We start from the raw sequence: 6,265 nt of genomic DNA on the forward strand, positions 1-6,265 counted from the left end.
GGCGTCGGGTCGGAGCTAAGAAGTGGGTCTCCCGGGGCGCCGTGTGTCCAAAAATGTGTTTCTGCCTCGTAATTGTGTTCGCGATGTTAATTTTATGCGTGTGAGCGTCGCCGCCGCCGGGACGCTTCAAATATTCATTAAGGGAGGCTATACAGGGCCTCCTCGGCCAACACACACACACACACACACACACACACACACACACACACACTGGACACTCTTTTTCCTAATTGCACTTTGAAAACTAATATGATAGTCTGGCTTTAATTTTCTTTTTTAATACGGAGTCCCTTTCTGTCTTTACTGTACTTGTTGGGAAATGCGAAGGATCTGAGTCTGTAGTTTATTATGTTTAGTTTTGGATCATCCCGAAATCTTTTTTATGAAATTGAAAATTATTATATTAAATTGGAGAGATTTGCAGTTTTTCATAACTGAAATTTTCTTTTGCAATGCTTCCTCCCTCCCCCCCCACCTTCTACACACACCAGCACCAGGTTTTCCCCGCCGCGTGAGGGGGTCACTTCCGCTGCCCGCCGGAAGTACACAGCCCTAACGAAGAGTCCAGCATATCACACAACACAAGGCACTTGAAAATGTTACTCTAATTTGTATACTTATATGTCTGTCTGCCTGCTTGTCTGTGTGGTGTATATATATATATATATATATATATATATATATATATATATATATATATATATATATATATGTATGTATATATATATATATATATATATATATATATATATATATATATATATATATATATATATATATATATATATATATATCCGAGCTTCGGATGATGTTGAGAAAAGTAAGAAGAGACGACCACAAAATCAGGTCTGAAAACCTCCTTGAAAGGAGAACATTAAAGGAAAGAAAGCGTCCCTCCGCCCCCGCGGCGCCCCACCGGGGAGGCCAAGGCCGTATAAACTTTATGCGAGTCTCTGGAGGGTGGAGGACGACCTGGATGCCGCGGCGGATGACCTGGCGTGGGAGGCGGAGGATGAGGACGAGAAGGAGGAAGAGGAGGAGGAGGAGGAGGAGGAGGAGGAGGAGGAGGAATAGCTCCAGGAATAGTTGGGTTTATGGGATGAAGGGAAGGGTGTGGCGCCAGTGTTCTGGCGTCAGGCAAATCTCTCCTGATATCGCCACCCACCACCACCACCACCACCCCTCCACCACCACCACTACCCATCTACCACGCCATCAATCCACTACCACTCCTCCACCATGCCAACCACCACCACCAACACTCCACCACGCAACCCACCACCACCATGGGTCTACGCCACTGTTACATCACATATTTACATACCCACTGATCGTCACCCTGTCCTCATGCCTCACTGGCCTTGTGTTCTTGGTGTTTCTTTTCTTGTGGAACATTGTGCTTCCTTGTGATTTAGTGAGTAGTTCTTTTAGCTGATGTCTGCTAGAATTGATTTTGTCTTTATATTTCTTATCCATCCTTCCCTTAAACAACTGCCTAAAGAAACATGGTCTGCAAAAAGCCTGTCGAGCTGAAAAGTGCAACTCCTACAAACGTAACACCAGGCACGAACGCTCGCACGTACGCAAACGCCCCCTCCCCCCCCTCCACACACACACATTCATATACCTTACCACATCCGTCCCTCTATCCAATTGCTTCCCCTTCCCTCCCATTCCTGTACCTCCACCCTTCACTTCCTCCCTCCCTCTTTTCCTCCTCTCTCCACTCTATCATCCCTCTAAAAGACAGAAAGAAAACACAGAAAAAGAACCAGCACTTTAACATCACCCATGCAAGAAAAGATTTACAATTCATCCCTGACTATAAATTAAAATTCAACTCTCCAAATTCACAGCTGCAAATTCTTTCCCCATCACGTTTCCCGGTGTAAGAAAACATTAAATATATCAATCATTCTTCACATGTATTGGAATGTATATTTTTTTAAGCGATGGATCTTTTTCTCTTTCAGTTCCTCCAGCTCGGCGCAAGAGAGGCATGACTCGTCCCCGGGTGTGAGTCAGCAGGTGAGTCAGCAGGAGAGTCAATACAAGTCACTAACACCTCTCGCCCTCCGCGCAGGTATGTAGGTACAGCGCAAAACCAGCAGCAGTAGCAGGCTCCTCCCCTTCCTCCTTCCTCTCCTCCGCCTTCCTCTAATTCTCTTCCTTCTCCTTCTTCATTCTCTTCGTGCCTGTATCCCATCCCGCCCTCCCTCCCTGCCTTCGTCTGCAGCAGCCGCGCCGCCACACTCGCCACCGCCAGACGCTGATAAATGACTCATTGTCCGAGGATAAAATTGCTTCCCCATTAGCTGTTCGACGGGCAGTGGGAAGGAGGAGCAGGAGGAGGAGGAGGAGGAGGAGGAGGAGGAAGAGACGAAGGAGGAGAAAGGAGGAGGAAGAGCAGAAGGAAGAAGAGGAGGAGGAGGAGAATATCCCACCTTACAGCACCAACAACACACGCAGACTCTAAAACAATTGAGTTTCATCTTCCATAAACAAGGCCGGGAATTGTTTTAGCCCCATCAAGTCACCTCGGCGTTAGTTGGCGGTGGGCTTAGCGCTATGATGGGACTGGTTACCACGTCCCCGAGGCTTCTGGCGGGACATCTGAAGGAGAGGGAAGGAGAGGGAAGCAGGAGGATGGGGAGGGAAGAAGGGGAGAAGGGCTGCGTTTGGGAGGTCCTGATGCAGTCGGCTTACACACGCGCTCCGGCCATTATGCATCGAAGGGAGACAGATGACGACTATTTGTTGCGTAATTGTTTTCACTTACCCTCGCCGTCGCTGCAGAGTTGGTGGCAGTGGCGGGGCAGGACGGGACGGGGCGGGGCGGGACGGGGCAAGGGAGGCTGGAAGAAGGCGAACTCACTTGCACGGGAGCAGGAGCAGGCTGGAAATGGATAGGGATAAGAGCTGATGCAATGATCTGATTGGGGAGAGGCTGGACGAGGGAAAAGGTTGAGAAGTGGGACGGGGGATAGGAACAGGGTATGGGACAGGGACGAGGGATGAAGACGAGGTAGAAAAGGGGACGGAAGGGCAGGGACGGCGTAGGTTCAGCCTTGGGCCCACACAGGTCTATAGATGACTCATGTAGGTCATACTCATAATGTTCAGCTTAACCAAACTGCCATCGGAAAAAAAAACTGACCCAGGGAAGGCACAGTCGCTTACTTGGCACAGATTCAAGCGAGGAACAACGGTGTGGCGGAGGCGGGCAGGCGGTGACGGCGGCGGTGACGGTGGCAGATGCGGTGGAATTCGTCTTGAGTTTTGACAGTGATCGATTTCAAGTGAAAGTGATATCCACCGTGCCCCCGCCGTAGTGGTGCAAGGCAATTAGGGCGGAGATAGGTTAGGTCGGCGGGAGGGAGGGCGAAAGGAGATGGGGAGGGAGGGAGGATTGAGGGTAGGAATTGGGTGGACAGGAATTAGGGAAGAGGGAAGGTAGGAGGAGGTTTAGTAGCAGCAGATCCTCTACTTCTCTTGAGCCGACATCAAAAGAAGCCACGAGAGCAATCATACACTCGGCGGCTCAGCAGATCCGGTGGTCGGCGGCAGAGGCGCGCGCCGGCCACCTTTTGTTGACGTTATATGATATTCCGTAATTCCACTGAAGCTTCGTTAATTCCCTCCCTCCCTCCCTCCAGCCCTCCCCGCATGGAACACAACTTTCTAATATTGCCAGAGTTTGCCGCTGCACGGGAACAACGATGCCAGACTGTCGTACTCCGAGCATCATATTTACCGGTTTCTGCACCCATAACTATTGCCAAGAAACAGAAACAATTGACCATTTTGACGTTAACTATATACCAAGCCAGTTATTGCGGTGGAGGGGACAGTTTTGGGGTTGGAAATCAGCAAATATAAAAGGTGGAGTACGATAATCTGGCACCGTTGCGGGCCGTGGAACAACACCAAACTTCCGCCCTCTGCACTAACTTCGCCCACCTCCGCCGCGGCCATCATCATCATCATTACCATCATTATCGGCGGCAATAAATTAAATAAAATGAGGGTTGAGTGCTGAGGGGTGACGAGGGAAGCTACAGATCCTTAACTACCCTTCCTGTCCCATCACCATCACTGCCCATCATGGACCGCCGCCACCCTCACCCCCACCCCATCACCCCTCTGTCCGGTGGTTGCTGACGGGGACAAATGGACGGGGAATCGAACAGGTGATTACGGAGGCGCTACCGTGCATCACCTCAGCCAGTAAGTGAACGTCGCTGCCTCATTATCGTGTTCGGCGTCAGCGCTGTGCCTGATATGCCGTTTTTGCCATGATTATTGTGTCCTTCCTCACCCTCCCCGGCCTTTACGCGTTACTTATCTTCTACCTCTTCCCTTCGCCACCCCGAGCTGCGTCCTGTCACCCATTTTTCTAAGAGACAGTTAAATGGTGTCTGTCAGTCTTGTGTTTACTCGGGGTCACTTTTCCATATCCTATTAAGCCCTTTTTTATTTAGTTTTTTTTAGGCCTTGTTTATCTTTTTTTGTGTGTATTTTCGGGTTTTTCATTACTTTATTTAACCTTTTCTTAGTCTTTTTTTTTCATATCAATGTTGTTTTGTCTCCCCATCTTTGAATACTTTAAACCCTCTATTTACTTTTTATGCCTAGTTTTTTTTTTTGTGTGTTATCAAGTTTTCCATCACTGTTTAATCCACTATTTGTCATATTTTTCCATATCAATGTTATTTTGTCTCATCTTTGAATGGTTTGATTTTGCTTTAATAGATTCTATCCTTATTTATTTTAATAGTCTGTCATTATTAAGCATTTTGTCTCGTCTTTCTTGTGCCTCTGCCGTGCGGGTCACTTTTCATCATTATCGTGCTCGCTATCAGGCTCGCGGTCGCCTTATCGCTGACAATAAAGTGATTCGTAACAATTATAAGATCAAGGTTCCCGCGATTATTGTGTTATCATGCTGTATCTTCTGCTTCGTCTTTTATATATTTATCATTATTACCATTATCCTCATTTTATTAATTACTATCCTTTATATTCCTCTTCTTCTTCTTCTTCTTCTTCTCCTGCTTCTTCTGCTTCTCCTTGTTGTTGCTGTTGTTGTTGTTGTTGTTGTTGTTGTTGTTGTCCATCTTCTTTTTCTTTTTCTTCTTCTCTTGTTTCTTTTTCTTTTTCCTTTTATTATCATCAGCACTGCCATTCCTTGCATCATCATATTTGTGCTCCACTCTGTCTCCGTCACAATGTAAGTTATTTTAAGACTCATTTCCGTTTTTTCTGCAGTTAGTCTTCGTTACCGCCCGCCCTTGTCATGTTCTCTATCACTCCTGTTTTTCTTTCGTCTGTCTCTTTTTGTTCCCGTTATCAAGCCTGCTATCGCTCTTCCTCTTAGTCTCTGCTTTCTAATACTAAAACATTTGCTTAATCAATTTTGCTCCGCGTCCCCGCAATTGGTCGTCATTACCGTGTTTCCCTCCCGTGTACAGCTCCGTCTCTGTCATTTTATCATCAGCATTACCCGCCATCAATCTTGCGCTCAGACCACACCGCTTCTTACAGCTACTACAATACAACTTCTTTTTACGTATTACTCTGCCAACCTTTTCTGTCACTGTTATTATTATGTTTCGTATAAGTTCCTATGTATGTAATTTTCCTTCTTGCTGTGATGTGTCTGTTTCATTATTGCTCGTCTCTGTGTACCTAATCTGTCACCACTATTATTTTCGTCTGTTATTTTATCATTAACGTCTTTACAGTACCTTCCATCTTCATTTTACCTTTATTTCTCTATGTCATTCTTTATCATCCTCTCGTGTTGTCTTTCACTTAGTCTTTGTCCTCGCTGTCTTGGTATAATTATTTTCATCTGTTTTAACGTATCCTACTCTTACGTACTTCACATCCCTCTGTTTAACTTTCGTCTTATTTTCATTATCTCCTTTTATGCGTTCAAAATCAAAGCCTGCATGTGTACTCTTCAGTATGTCTTTGTTATTATATTATCTATCGTCTACTTGAACTTGATAAGGCATTTTGTTGTGATTCATCTTTTCATTTTTTGTAGTTTTCGAGAAGCATCAGATTCCCTTCACTTGGGTTCTAATTCCTTTTCTCGACGAATCAAACCTATCTTAAAACTGTGCAGTTGGTTGGTGTATCGCGTGCATCCTCCTCCTCCTCCTCCCTCTCCAGCACCACCTCCTCCTCTTCCTCTTCCTCTCCCTCCTCTTCCTTCTCTCACGCGTCGATTAGCAAGTCATTCTTATCATAACCCATT

This window comes from Eriocheir sinensis, chromosome 1 (genome assembly GCF_024679095.1).
Source record: "Eriocheir sinensis breed Jianghai 21 chromosome 1, ASM2467909v1, whole genome shotgun sequence".
Lineage (NCBI taxonomy): Eukaryota > Metazoa > Arthropoda > Malacostraca > Decapoda > Varunidae > Eriocheir > Eriocheir sinensis.